Genomic DNA, 16,099 nt, shown 5'->3' on the forward strand with positions numbered 1-16,099 from the left:
TATCTTCTCTAACTTCATCCATTTACCTGCAAATGCCATGATTTTATTATCTTTTATTGCTAAGTAATATTCTATTGTGTATATATGCCACATTTTTTTAATCCACTCATCTATTGAAGGGCATCTAGGTTGGTTCCACAGATTAGCTGTTGTGAATTGTGCTGCTATAAACATTGATGTGGCTGTGTCCCTGTAGTATGCTGTTTTTAAGTTCTTTGGGTGTAGACCAAGGAGAGGGACAGCTGGGTCAAATGGTGGTTCCATTCCCAATTTTCCAAGAAATCTCCATACTGTTTTCCAACTTGCAATTTCACCAGCAGTGTATGAGTGTACCTTTTTCCCCACATCCTCACCAATACTTATTGTTGTTTGTTTGCATAATAGCTGCCATTCTGACTGGAGTGAGAAGAAATCTTAGAGTGATTTTGATTTGCATTTCTCTAATTGCTAGTGATGATGAACATTTTTTCATATATTTGTTGATTGATTGTGTATCTTCTGAGAAATGTCTGTTCAGTTCCTTGGCCCATTTGTTGATTGTGTTATATTTATTTATTTGTGTATGTGTATGTGTGTTTAAGTCATTCCTGTATATCAGTGACAAATCCTCAGAAAGAGAAACAAGGAAAACTACCTCATTCTCAATAGCCTAAAAAAAAACAAAACAAAACAAACAAAAAAAAAAACCTTGGGAATCAACTTAATGAAAGAGGTGAAAGATCTATATATTGAAAAATTACAGAACCCTAAAGAAAGAAATCAAAGAAGACCTTAAAAGATAGAAAGATCTACCCTGCTCTTAGAATTAATATTATCAAAATGACCATACTTCCAAAAGCACTATACAGATTTAAAGGAATTACAATAAAAATTCCAAGGACATTCCTCATAGAAATAGAAAAAGCAATAATGAAATTCATCTGGAAAAATAAGAGACCCAGAATAGCTTAAGCAATCCTTAGTAGGAAGAGTGAAGCAGGTGGCATTGCTATACAAGACCTCAAACTATACTACAGAGCAATAGTAACAAAAACTGCATGATATTGACAACAAAATAGACTGGTAGACCAATGGTATAGAACAGAGGACACAGAAACTAACCCACAAAACTACAATTATCTTATATTAGACAAAGATGCCAAGAGCATGTATTGGAGAAAAGACAGCCTCTTAAACAAATGGTGCTGGGAAAACTGGAAATCCATATGCAACAAAATGAAATTACACCCCTGTCTGTCACCATGCACAAAACTCAATTCAAAATGGATCAAGGATTTAGGAAAACAACCAGAGACCCTGCATCTAACAGAAGAAAAAGTAGGCCCTAATCTCCATCACGTCGGATTAGGCCTGAGCTTCCTTACTAAGAATCCTGTGGCACAAGAATTAAAATAAAGAATCAATAAATGGAATGGGATCAAACTAAAAAGTGTCTTCTCAGCAAAAGAAACAATCTGTGAAGTGAATAGAGAACCTACATCCTTGGAGTAAATCTTTAACCCTAACACATCAGATAGAGCACTAATCTCTGGGGTATATAAAGAAATCAAAATGCTATGGTTTTTATAGGTACCCTCAAAAGGACCAGTTTTGAAGGGTTATTTCTCACCCATAGTGCCATTGGAAGTTGGTGGGACTTTTCAGAGGTGGACCTACAGAAAGGAAGCTAGTTATGGGAAGTAGGATATTGTAAAGAGATATAGGAACCCTGGGCCTTCCTTTGTCCTGGCTGCCATGAATTGAGAAGTTTTGCTGTTATAGCAAGATTGCAATAAATCACCAAGTCAATTTTAAAGCAGGAGATGGAACCATCTTTATTCACCAGCTGGCAGGCCAACGGGCAGGATGCAAGTCTTCATCCTTTGATCCCCTCCAAGGGTTAGAGCACACCTTTATAGTTCAAAACCACATTAATCACAAGTGGCTGTTTCTATGATCCAAAACCATAAACGAACATCATGAGATTTAAAATCATAAGCAGAAGAAGTGGGTCGAAATGATCCTAGTTGAGTACAAGTTAAAGAATGGTTACTAACGTCTAGACAATCATTCTCTGACAGGGTACATTGCCCTAGAAAAATGGGAACCAAAATGAGAACAATTTTATAATGTATAAGAACATTATAATGTATAAGAACATTTATGGGCTGAGGTTGTGGCTCAGTGGTAGAGCACTCACCTAGCATGTACGAGGCCCTGGGTTCAATCCTCAGCACCACATAAAAATAGATAAATAAAGGCATTGTATCCAACTACAACTAAAATATAAATATTAAAAAAAAGAAAGAACAAACACTTGAGTTTCTAAACAGGGTGTGCTAAGCAGGTTAAGGATGGCAAAGGTGGAATTTTATCATTTCTTACATGATAAGGAGTCTCAGGGTAAAATGGAGTCTGTTTTTTTATTGCCCATATAGTGTTATGGCTGGCCCATAACACTGCCTTATCACAATCCCAAAAGCAATGTGGCCTACCAACCATGGACTGAAACCTCTGAAATTGTGAGCCAAAATAAACTGACCCTCTATTAAATTGATTGTCTCAGTTGTTTTGTTACAGTAATGGAAAGCTGACTCAGAGGCCTAGAAAGCTGGAATCTGAACTATAAAGCACAGATTTCTTATGATTGGGAAAGATGGCACACGAGTTCTAAAAACTAAAAATCCCTGAAGTCTCACTGACTCTCAGGTCTGAATCTTTTCTTAGAGCAAAATCCTTACCCTTCCCTCTAAATACCTTAAGTCATTGTTGAACTTCATTTAATCAAAGCTGCAATAAGCCTACTCAACTAAATATTAGATTAAATCTATGTATACACACACAAACAGTGGCATGAAAGGATAACTGTCTTCATTACTGGAAATAAAAGTTATTTACTTTAAGTCTTTGACACAAAGTGTTCAACATAAAACCTAAATAAATAAATAAATAAGTTATGAGATGTGGAAAAGAAAGAAAATATCAGCCATGGTTAAAAAAAGAAATGGTCAATGAGAAGACTCAGAAACTCAGAATTACCAAAGAAGAATTTTAAATGACTCTCAAATACTGAAATGTGTAGTGGATAATGTGGACTACATGTGTGAAACATGGAAAGATTCAACATAAATATGGAAAGTATAAAAATAGAAGTAACAAAAATAACAAATAAAATGTTGGAAGAAGAAATTTATTTGATGAGTGTAAGAATTAATATGTTTAATTGTATGTTAGGATGGAAAATTAAAAGTCAGCTAATCTGAAGACAGATCAATAGAAATCTGAAACAGCGTAATAAAAATATTGAACAGATATTTGATGTCTATGTATAATATGAAGGAAATCTCAAGCACATGTAATTGGAGCCTATAAGGAGAGGAGAGATAGAAAGTAGACAGGAGAGAGAGATGAAAGATAGATGACCTGGCACATTGTCAAATGGCTAAAAAACAAAGCTAAAGACAAATTCTCAAAAGCAGCCAAATTAAAAAAAAAAAAGATATTTTATGCAGGGAATAACAGTAATTATAGATGACCTCTCAGTAGAAATAATGGATCCCAAAGACAGTGGAATAATATTTATAAAGTGTTCTAAGAAAAAAAATAAACAACCTAGGACAATATATCTAGCAACAACCTTTTACAAAAGTGATAGTGAAGTAGAGATATTTTCAACAAAAACAGAGAGAATTCATCTCCAGAAGAACTTCTCTATCAAAAAACAGTGTTTCTGTGGCTCAAGCAGTAGCATGCTCTCCTGGCATACGTGCAGCCCGGGTTCGATCCTCAGCACCACATACAAAAAACAAAGATGTTGTGTCTGCTGAAAACTAAAAAATAAATGTTAAAAAAAATTCTCTCTCTTTAAAAAAAAACAAAACAGTGTTTCCAAAAACATTTTGGGGGGTTAAGACAAATAATACCAAATTAAAGTTCAGATCTATAAAAATAAATTAAAAACACCAGAGAGGGTAAAAATCTAGGTTATATATATATATATATATATATATATATATATATATATATATATATATATATATAAGATTATCAAAGTAGTGATGCAATTAAGTTACAGCCTGGGAGAAAATATGTACAAAATATATGATAAAAGGCTGCATATCCAAAATTTGCAAAGAACCCTAGGCTTAGCAGGAAAAAAAAACTTTCAAGAAAATAAAAATATCCATTAAAAGATAAACGAAAGTTCTCATCAGACATATCACCAGAGAAGATAGATATATGACTAATAAGCACATGATAAAATTCTGTGCATTACATGTCATTAGGGAAATGTAACCATAAAACAATGAGATACCACTATCTACCTATTAGAATGGTCAAAATGTAGAACACTGACATAAATGCTAACAAGGACAGGAGCAAACTGAACTCTCATTGGCTGATGGGAATTCAAAATCACATGGCTGCCTTGGAAGACAGTTTGTCGGTCTCTTACAATATTAAACACCCTTACCACATTATCAGCAGTCATCCTCCATGGTATTTACCCAAAGGAATTGAAAACTTAAGTCCACAGAAACAAAATAAAACCCAGCTATTTCTACCCACACACCCCTAATTCATATACAGAATCCATAACCCTGAATTTGGAGGCATAATTTTTAGGAGGAAGTTAGAGCTAAAGGAGGTCATAAGGGTGAGGCCCTAATGTAATAAGTCTGGTCTTTTTCGAGATTTCCCTATATCCCCCACCCATGTGCATTCAGAGGAAAGGTCACATGAGGATGCAAGGAGAATGTGGCTATCTGCAAGCCAGGAGGAAAGTTCTCAGCAAGAACTGAACTCTGCTGGTCCTTGATCTTGCACTTCCAGCCTCCATAACTCTAAACAAATAAATTCTGTTTTTTTAAAGTCACCAGCCTGTGGTATTTTGTTATGGTAGGCCTCGCCAATGAAGACAGAAGATGAACAGATAAATAACTGTGATATATCCAGACTATGGAATATTATACAGTACACTAAAACACAATGAGCTATGAAGCCATGAGAGGACAGGAAGGAAACTTAAATGCATATTACTAAGTGAAAGAAGTCAACCTGAAAAGGCTAAAAACTGTATGATTTCAATTCTATGACATCTGGAAAAGGAAAAGTTCTGGAGCCAGTAAAGTGATCAGTGGTTGCCACAATTTATGGAAAAAGATGGAATGACATGTGGAGCACAGAAATTTAGGGTAGTGAAAATACTTTGTATGATACTTTAATGGTGGATACATGCTGTTAGACAATTTGTCAAAACCTGTGAAATGTACCCCACAACCAATGTGAACGTGGGTGGTCTTGATGTGTTGACATAGGTTCACTGATTATAACAAATGTAGCATGTCACTCTAGTGTAGGACGTTGATACAGGCAGAGGTTTGGGGAGCAGTGAGAACAAGGGCTATGCTAGGTTTTGAATGTGATTCATCTCCCTGATCTCATGTCGAAGTTTCATCCACAAAGTCATATGTTAATGGTGTTAAATGGGTGAAACTAGACATTGGTGTTAGAAGTGGAACTTTTGCAAAGTGATTGGATTAAATAAGATCCATTGGGTAGAGTCTATGATTGAATCATGGTGGCTTTGTAAGCAAAGGGAGAAAGGCACACAGACAGACATGTACTCGTCTTCTCTTGTGATGTGATGCACTCCACCACTTTGGGATTCTGCCAGCAAGAAGGTCATCACTAAATAAGGCCCCTTGACCTTGCACCTCCAGGACTATGTGCCAAAATAAACCTCTTTTATTTGTAAAGCTCTCCAGCCTGAGGTATTTTATGATAGTAATGAGAAATGGATTAGTTAGAATTGTATGGTAACTATCTGTACTTCAAGCTCAATTTTCCTGTAAACCTAAAACTACTCTAAAAAATAAAATCAATTTAGAATAAATTATATTTTAGTCTCTTCCTCACAAAATGAGTTTAGTAAAAACACAGAAATATTTAGCTAAAGACATCAGAGGATAAAAACAATTGAATATATAAATACCTAAGATGGCAGGAATGAAGAGAAATGGACAAAAAAGTGATATAATTTTTTAAAATAGCAAGGCAATGGAAGTAAACCCACTTTGTTTTATCTTACCTTTATTTTGAAGACATAACTCATCATTCTCTAAATTCTGTGTTAATCCCTGACTGAAATTATTGCAAATCTGATCCAACTGAAAGAAGTAATAACTGAATAACAAGAATAATATGTGAAGTGGTTAATTTTACATCTGTATATAGGTGACTGAAACAAGGATCTAACCTGATAGAAGGAGAATGGAGTGAAAGCTTCCATCAGATATCTGCCTGTGCATGTGCACAATGTCAGGACACAAACATGATTGGGATGCTGCCATCGTACCATATAGTGCCTAAAATAATCCTTGTGTAATCCCTCCCCTTATCTGTACCTGATTTGACCAACAGAATAAGGCAGCTTCTGCTAACCCCACTGTAGACACAATGTGGAGAGAAGGAGGGAAGGAGACAGAAGAAGAGAAAGAGAAGGGGTGGGGGAGGGATCATATCATTACATGGAGAAGAACTGAGAAATGGAGCCAACAGGAAGAGCAAAGGCACTACACATATGACCCCAGCAGAGCCATTCAAGTCAGTCCCACCATGGGACAATTCCTATGGGGGGCACCAGACACTCTAGCCCCACAGACACAGTGTGGAGCAGAGATAAATCTTCTTTTCTCTAAATTTCTGATCCATAGGACAGTGAAAAATAACAAGAAAACGGTTGTTTTAAACCAGTAAAATGTGAGGTACTTCATTAGGCAGCACTGAGTGATTGAAATACACCTAAAGGATTCAGCTTCAGAGAAAAAGTGGGGTCAAAAAGAGGAAGTGGTAAGAGGCAATATGAGAATGAATAAGAAATTAAAGATCAAAAGAAGTTGATATGAATACATAATACTGAAGAAGCCAGAGAATCCCAGAAATATAGACGTGGGCTTCAGACCATCTGTTCCATCTATATAACACCTGTAGCCCACCACCCTGAAAGAGGTAAAATGTTACTGGGTCAGAGTATGGTATGAAGCCAAAAAAGAAATCTATTTCTGCCAATTTGATCATGAAACCTCAACCATAACTGACTTAATTTTATTCGGCACTGCTGTATCAAGATTCTCCTTATGTTTCCAGCTGAGCTATAAAATTGAGATTGCCTTAAGTAATCCCAAATGATTTTCTAGATGAGAAAGGTGTTCCTTAAAAAAAAAGATTAATGTATACATTAAGATAGCACATTACTATTACTTGTATACATATGAACAAATTAAACTACAGATTCATTTGTGAAATTCTGCAGATGGCTTCAATCTACATCTGCTAGGCCAGCTGCACCATCTGCATGCGATGCTGTTTTGAGATACATACTTAAGCAGCAAAGGGCACATGAAACCTTATAGCAGCAAAGTTATCTGGACCTGGCTGCATTTTAAGAAGCTAGAAAATCTTACAGACTTACAGGCTGGCCTTACTAGTAATGATTGAAGCACTGGGGAGTAATAAAACTATCAGCAGTGCTTTTTCTTTTTTCTTTTGCCAATGCCTCTATTTTATTATGTGCAAATTGAAATGATTTTATGAGGTACCTTCCTTATAAAATTATTATGAGAATTAAATAAGTATGTAACAATTATTAAAACAATTATTGGTATGAAGCAAGATTTCAGTAACATTTATCTATCATATATAATTTCCTATATATGCCATATAATTCATCTGTTCTTTCAACAAAAATACCTTATTTAACATATTAAGCACTAACCAGAATTCTTGTTACTTTGCATGATATAATTATGCAAAGGCACCTGGTAGCTTGTCACACACACATACACACACACACACACAAAAAAAAAAAACCCTTGCTTACAAGCTTCAATTACTTTATGCAATTTTATATGGCTTGAAAGGAGATAATCAACAGCAGTAAGTTTAAGGCTATACATGATGGCTCATTATCTCGGAATCAAAACCCTATTGGATTTAACAGAGCCTAAACTGCTAAGAGAATATTAGGAACAAAGATAGGTGCTAAAAACCATTATGTCTTTTAAAAATCTTTTAATTGAAAGAAACTGATGTTGGCCTTTAAAGTAAAGAGGGAATTTATTGGAAGGATATTAGGATTTCATGCTATTGGTGGGGATATTGGCATCCACCTTATTTTGTTCAAAAAAAGCAAGTATCACCAGGTGATTGTCAGTTGAATGACATAAAAGGACAATCCAATTATACCTTAATCATTTTAGAATCCAAATTCACATTTTGTCAGCCTGAAAAGGACTCTGCCTTTTAAGCAATTATCCTCAAAAACTTTTGGCTACGCTACTACAATTATTTGCATAAACTCAGATCATTGAAATAGCAGATTGAATAGAGACATTAATTAATTACATGGTAAAACAAATTGGTTACTTGTAAAGTTATCCCACATAAACACATTAACCAGTCAGGCTATTTTCTATTACAATAGCCATTACAATGATCAATTAAGTAACTTTTCCATATTTTTTTTTATCTGTTGTAACAAACTTTCACAAACTCTATGGCTTAAAACATACAAAATAGAAGTTAATTCTCTCACGTTCTGGAAGCCTGAACTCTAAATCAGGGTGTCAATAGGGCCACAATCCCTCTGAGGGCTCTGGGGAGAACCTCTTCTTGCTCTTCCAGTTCTGGTGGCTGCAGGTATTCCTTGACTATGGCTGCATCATGCCAGTCCCCCCCGGAGTGACATTATGTCCTCCTCATCTGTGTGTCTCCTCCTCTGCGTGTCTGTTATCTTCTTCTGCCTCATTTTTATAAGAAAAATATGATGGCCTTTAGGGACATAGTTCAGGCTAATCTCATTTTTCAAGATCTTTACCTTAATTACAAATCCTCTTTTTTCCAATGAGGTAATATTTATAAATTCCAGGAAATCAGATATGATATTTTTGGTGGCTACTATTCAACCTGCTATAACCATAATAATCTATTTCTGTATATAGTTTAAATATTCATTTCTATACAAGTTTTATATGTATACAGAAGTACCCAGCAAAATAAGAATAACACATTTAACTTAAGGGGAAATTGGGTTCAAGGAAATAGTGAACATTCATATTTTAAATTACATATGAAAACAAATGGTAGTTAGGTGTTTTAAGTCTTTTCGGAGAAACAGAACCAATAGTGTGTGTGTGTTTGTGTACATGTGTGCACACTTAAAGCAAAAGAGAGTTATTTATAATAAGGGTAGGCTCATGAAATTTTAAAGGATATCAAGTCTCAATGTCCGCTGCCAGCAAGCTAGAGACTCAGGAAAGTCAGTGGTATAGATTCTAGCCTGAAGGATAGCAGACCCAAGATCCAGGAAGAATCCAGGTTTTAGTTCAAGTCCAAAGGAAGCAGGGAAAATGTCCCAGCTCAAAGTAATCAGACAGGAGGAGTTTTCTCTTACTCACCAAGACAGTGAATCTTCTTATTCCACTGAGGCTTGCAACTGATTAAATGAGACCCACCAACATTAGGAAGGTCAATTTGCTTTACTTAGTCTACCAATTCCAAAGCTAATCTTTCCAAAGATATCTTCACAGACATACCCTGGATAGCATTTGATCAAATATCTGGGCATTACATGGCACAGTCTGGTTGACATTAAATTAATTATCACAAATTTGGTTCCAGAGACATATTCAAATAGGGATTAAAGTTGCCTTAGAGAGGGTATATTGCAGTCACGTATTTATCCATATTCATCAAGAACCACCGTGAGAGGTTGAGGCAGGAGGATTGCAAGTTTGAGACCAGTTTCAGCAACTTTCAAAAATATATATAAAAATGCTGAATGTGGCTCAGTAGTTAACTGCCCCGGGTTCAATCCCCAGTAACAACAACAACAACAAACTCCTCACCATAAGCATGTCATTGTATTATCATGGAAGATATAACAAAAAGGAACAAAAGAACATGTCAATAAAAATACCAAACACATTAACACACTTGATTTTTCAGCTATCATCAGGAGAAAAAACACAAATTTCATATAGATATTTGAATATTTTTAAACAAAAAAAATATTTTATATTAGTAAAATGAAATATATGCCATAAATGTGAAATATAGAAAGAAACATGGCTTTGTTTAATATAATATTCACTTGATAAAAATAATATAAATTATTGAAAATTTAGGAAGCATGAAACATGGAAAAGAAATAGAATTATCAGTTTCATTTTTATAAAAGTTATTAACATTTTTAAAAATGTGAAGAAATGAGTTAAATATCTGCCCCAAACTACAACCAAAGTTTATTTCTCTCTACCCTCCTCTTCCTTGGAGTACATCAAAAATGCTTGCCCTTTGCCATTTGTGAGAGAAATTGAAGTACTGTTGGGAGCTGCCACACAGAAGTGAGCACGGACCCTTAACCTTGAGCAGGGAGGTGTGGGACTGGCTTCCACTCCCAGGGGAGAACAGGTGGATCCCACCTCCACTCGGCAGGGGAATGTTGCTCTGGGAGTGGGCATCACTCAATGAGACTGGGCTACACCCCCCAAAACCCAATCCCTTGCCTCCTTTGGGTTGAACTTTCTCAAATATCTTTCTCCCCATTAAATAGAGGATTTTCAGGTGGCTCGCTCTCTCTTTCCAACAGACCTTTAAGGTTGAGAGCAGTCCTTGAGAGCCATCTCTGATTCCTGCAAGCAAAAGGTATTTCTGTGTGTTGTGTGCTTCTTTCGCCATTTTCTTAGTTATTGAGGTAGCCAGATTTTGTGAACCCAGCATAAGTGGCCAGCTTGGCTAGTTGGCAATAAAGTATAATGGAAACTAGTGTAACAAGTCTGCGGAAGCATGTTGTGTGCTAGAAGTTATTTGCACAAAATATTTTCCCCTCAAGGAAGCACATTTCATATCCATGTGGTTTAGTACCTTTAAAAAGAGAATTTGTATTTTCCCCCCCATGGTAACAACTACCAAATTTAAAAGGCACAATTAAGTTGTGCCTTTTAAATTATGTAGCTTACTCACAATTGACCAGATTTAAGTCATAATCTGGTGACCTATCAAAGGAAAACATTTCAAATATTTAAGGAATTTTACATACACATACATTGCTTTGAGATAAATATTGATAATGATCTTTCTGTAATGGAAATAGAGGATTAATTATTAATTTGCCTAAGAGGCTAGTTTCTCAGAGAAGGAGTTGAAACTTGCAATACTTCATGAAAATAGCTATGCCTACTAGTACTTAAGGCCTTTATTCTCAATTAACCCCAAATCTTGGATCCTGTTGTCCTGGTCATACTAGAGGAGGGGTAAACAAATCCTGCTACTGGCATATCATATCACTTGGAACCAGGTCCCTGATTACAGCAAAGGAAGAGAAGTATTTCAACCCACACCCTATATATGCACCCTAGCCAAAGGCCTGAGTTATTAGGATATGACTACATTCCCCCAACGCCTGATCACACCAGCAGGAAGTCCAGTGCTTTCAAAATAGTCATGCACCATAGAAGTCCAACTACCCCAGAAATCACTTGCCCAGAATAGAATATCTAGCCCTGCTAAACCTCTATGTAAATACTAGCCTAGACAATGGCATACCCTAGATATTATTCTCCCCTAGTGACTGCCATTCTAAAAGATTTGGATGTGCTGCTTGACCATTTGAATTCGATGTATAATAAGAAAATATACATGCTACTCTTACTCCAAAGCTCATCATTTTCTCTTACGTGATTTTGAAACTACATTTTATTAAGTTGTTCATTAAGGTTAGCCATATTCTTTTGATAAAACTACCAAATATTTCTTACTCATGAAATTCAAGAAAATGCAAGCTAGACAAGATCATTAATAGTAAAATATTTAGCATTGCTACAGAACTGTAAAACTGCCTAAGTTGTGGCTCATATGAACTTGGAAGTCTCAGATTGACACTCTACTTAAGAGTCACCAGTAATTTGTATCAATAAATATAAATCAGCCTAACTCATTTGCCTTGTTTTAAAAAAAGGCTAAATAAACATAAAGGAATAGGCAAAGTAGACTAGGCAATTGCAAATAAAAGTAAAGCAAACATTGTGAACTTGATATCTGATGAAGGAAAATTCAGATCCAAAAGCAAATGAAACAAATAAATCAAGTGGAAAAAAACAAAACAACCACAATAAAACATAAGTATGTCAAAGACCTAAAAACATACTCACTAAAGTAAATAACTAAAAACATACTCACTAAAGTAGATACATCTCCAAAATTGTACCGATATTAGAGAATCTTATCTTCTTTTCAAACAATGTGAAACATTCAAGGAATTTGACTGTATATTATGTCACAAAGAAAACTTCAGTAAGAAAAATGCAAATATTTTTGATCACAGTATTGTCTATTTAAAAACTGAAAAAAGAATTTTTTAAAAACCAAAACTGTTACTTCACCTGAAAATGGAAAAACTCAAAATTCACCATTAAACAAATAATTCAGATCAGAATGAAAAAAAAAACCAAAACTATCAGTTTTCTTTAAAAAAAATTACAATAAAAAATCACGTATTAGAATGTAAAAAGTTAAATATTTGTGGAAACTTTAGAAAATATAATATACTTATATTAATAAAAATGAATCATATATTGAATTACTCATTTCAAAAACTATAAAAACCGCAATAAAGTTGAAAGAAAAAAATGCAAAAATAAATGCAAAATACAAGTAATTGTCTAGAAACAAAATAACAGAACTAATAATTTAAAAATCTGATTCTTTAAAGTTAATCAGCAAAATAAATAACTGCTAGTTACCTAATCAAAGAAAAGGAGTGGGAGAGAAGAAATGAGAGAAAGAACACAAATATGCAAATAGGAAATAAAGAGAAAAATGACTTAGACACCAATAATATATTTTTTAAATCATGAAAGTACTTAATATATGTCTTTGAAAATTTAAATTAAACATAATTTCCTAGGAAAATAAACCTTACCAAATTTGACAAGACAGAAAGTATAAATTGGAATTTTAAACCTTATCAAAGGACTAGCCTAGAAACAAACACCAAATTAGGTGATTTTAGAGAAATCTTCCAAATCTTCAAGGACCAAATAATCCCAGTGATATTTAAACAGTTGTTAAAAAAAAAAAAGAAGGAAGAAAAAACTTCCTAGTTATTATTATGAAGAAAATATAATATTGAATCCAAAACCTGAATTATATTGCAAAGAAATGAAAAACTTCAGACCTATCATACTTAAGAAGATCAATGCAAAATTCTAATCAAAATATTGTCAAATAGAATCAAACAACACATTACCCCAAAAAAAGAGAATAATTCGTCCACTGGGTGTGAGTTATTTCGGGAGTCTAATGATAATTCAAATATTACTAAATCCATTAGTACAAATTACAAATGATCTAAGAAAAATCCTATGATCATCTCTATGTAATCTAAAAAATCCTCAACAAAACTTAGTATCCATTACTAATACTTTAAAAGAAAATGAGGACTATTTCCTTATCATAATTACATTAGTATAATTAATCAACAAAAACATAGATCTATAGATGTACACACACATAGACCCAAATCAGCATCTCACTAATGGGAAAACACTGGAGGCATTCTCACTGAAGTTCAATATGAGGCATGGATATCATGTCTCTCTCCACCACTCTTTTTATTAGAAGTAGTAGCTAACACGATTAGAAAAAGATTAAAACAAAACAAAAACAGAGACACAGAATTGGGAGTTAAAATTATTTGTTTGCTAATTTATAAGAATAAACAGAAAATCCTGGGAAAACAAAGGTAAAGCTCAAACAATATGAGAATTCAGTATGATGGCAGAATATGAAATTAACACACCAAAACTACAAAAAGAACAGAAACAAGATGAAATACTTAAAAATATAAACTTGGGTTAAAATTTTGTAACACATATAAATAAAACTTTAAAACACTCTTGAAAGGCTGAACAATTCAAGAGTAAACTTGATGAAGCCCCTTGTTCTTAGAAAGCCAACTTTATCATAAAAATGTCAATTCTTTTCAAGTTACTATATAAATTTAACCTAAAATAAATAAAAATAACAAAGAAAGTTTATGTTCTGTAAGTGAATAGATTTATTGTAAAGTTCATTATGTAAATAAGCAAAAATAACTCAAGAACCCTAAGAATAAGGGAATAAGAGAGAGATATCTGATTTAACTCCTTCTTCTGATAAGGATACCAATTCTATTGATTTATAGTTCCACTCTCACGACCTAACTTAATTTTAATCATCTCCCTGAAGGCTCACTCTCCAAATACTATCACATGGGGAATGGGGAGGAGTTTAAAAAGATGGATTTGTTGGGCTGGGGATGTGGCTCAAGCCTTAGAGCGCTCGCCTGGCATGCATGGGGCACTGGGTTCCATCCTCAGCACCACATAAAAATAAAATAAAGATGTTGTGTCCACCGAAAAACTAAAAAATAAATATTAAAAAATTCTCTCTTTAAAAAAAAGATGGATTTGTATATAATTCAGTATACAACAGAAGTTTACTGTACTAGTTCAGCAAGACATAATGATCTAATGCCAGAAGCTTTGGAAATGAGGAATTAAAATTGAGCAAGTAGGTGAATCTGGGACAAAAAAAATGTGTATTTCAAACATGAATAAGATTTTATAGACAGAATCACTGAGAGAACTTAAGATGAAACAGCAGAAAGAGAAGTGTCATAGTCTGGAAGGAAGATAGTAAGGTCAGTTTGGGTTAGATGTGGAAGGTATCCAGAAAATCTCTATAAGGTGCTCAGCATGTGGAACTCAATAGTAGAGATTGGGTACAGAAAAACAAAAACAAACAAACAAACAAAAAACCTGAAGATCATTCATTTGTACATGGAAACTGAAGCCACAATAATGAATGAGATTATTGAAATAATGCATGTAGAGATGAGAAGGTTAAAGACTGGTTTCCTTACACAAAATTTGTTCTTTCAATGTATAGTTCCTCTCAAATCTCTTCTTCTTGTAGTTGCAAGAATGATCAAAGGTGTAATCCCAACCATTTCAACCCCTAATCTATTACCTGTAAAAGTAAAGTATAAACTTTAAAAATTTGCATTCAGATTCATGAATCCCTCTCTGGCTTCCCTTTTATTACTTTCTGCTCCACACTTTTCACATTCCAGTAACATCAAATATTTGAGATGTTCCTCCCTGTTCACTTTGTATTTTTTAAAATTCTTCTTAAGATCTTATTTCCTCTCACTGTGCTATTAACAGGCAATTCTATTCAGTTCACATATCACTTCTTGTTGGAATTCTTTCCTGCCCTCCCAGCTACCACACTGGATTAGAATACTCCCTAATCCAACATGGTGAAGTGACCATGATTACTATTATGGTTTGGATATGAGGTATATCCCCAAAAGTTCATGTGGCAATACAAGAATATTCAAAGGTGAAATAATGATAGATTATAAGAGCTATATCAATCCCTTTGATGGATTAATAATTTGAATAAATTACTGGTTGGTAACTGAAGGCACATAGCGCATGACTAGAGGAGGTAGGTCATTGGGGACATAACTTTGGGAGTTATATTTTGTTTCTGGCTCTTTTTTCTCTCTGCTTCCTGACTTTCATGAGCTGAGAATCTTTCCTCCACCATGTTCTTCCACGGTGATGTTTTACCTCAGTTCAGGGCCAGATAATGGGAGTCAGCTGATCATGAACTGAGACCAAAATAAACTTTTCCTCCTCTAAGTTTTCTTTTCAGGTATTTTGGTCACAGCAATATAAAGCTAAGTAGCACACTTACTGTTCTACAGAACAATTATGCATTTATGTGTCTACCACAACCTCAGAACATCTTGCTGAGGAAAAAGGGTTGCTCCTTGTCAATACTAATCCATACTACCTGTTTTGTCAATTAAAATAAAATTTTTAAAATCCTGTCTTGAATAAACTTACTTTTTGCTGGCAGACAAGCTATTAAAAAAAAAAAAAAGACAACTCCATAATTAAGTAAATCACATAGTATCTTAGGTGACACATGATATGGGCACAAAGTAAGAGAGGAATGTGGAGGAAATAAGGAGATATATTGTTAAAAGCTTTCAAGATGTTTAAAA

This window comes from Urocitellus parryii, chromosome 8 (genome assembly GCF_045843805.1).
Source record: "Urocitellus parryii isolate mUroPar1 chromosome 8, mUroPar1.hap1, whole genome shotgun sequence".
NCBI classification, from domain to species: Eukaryota; Metazoa; Chordata; class Mammalia; order Rodentia; family Sciuridae; genus Urocitellus; species Urocitellus parryii.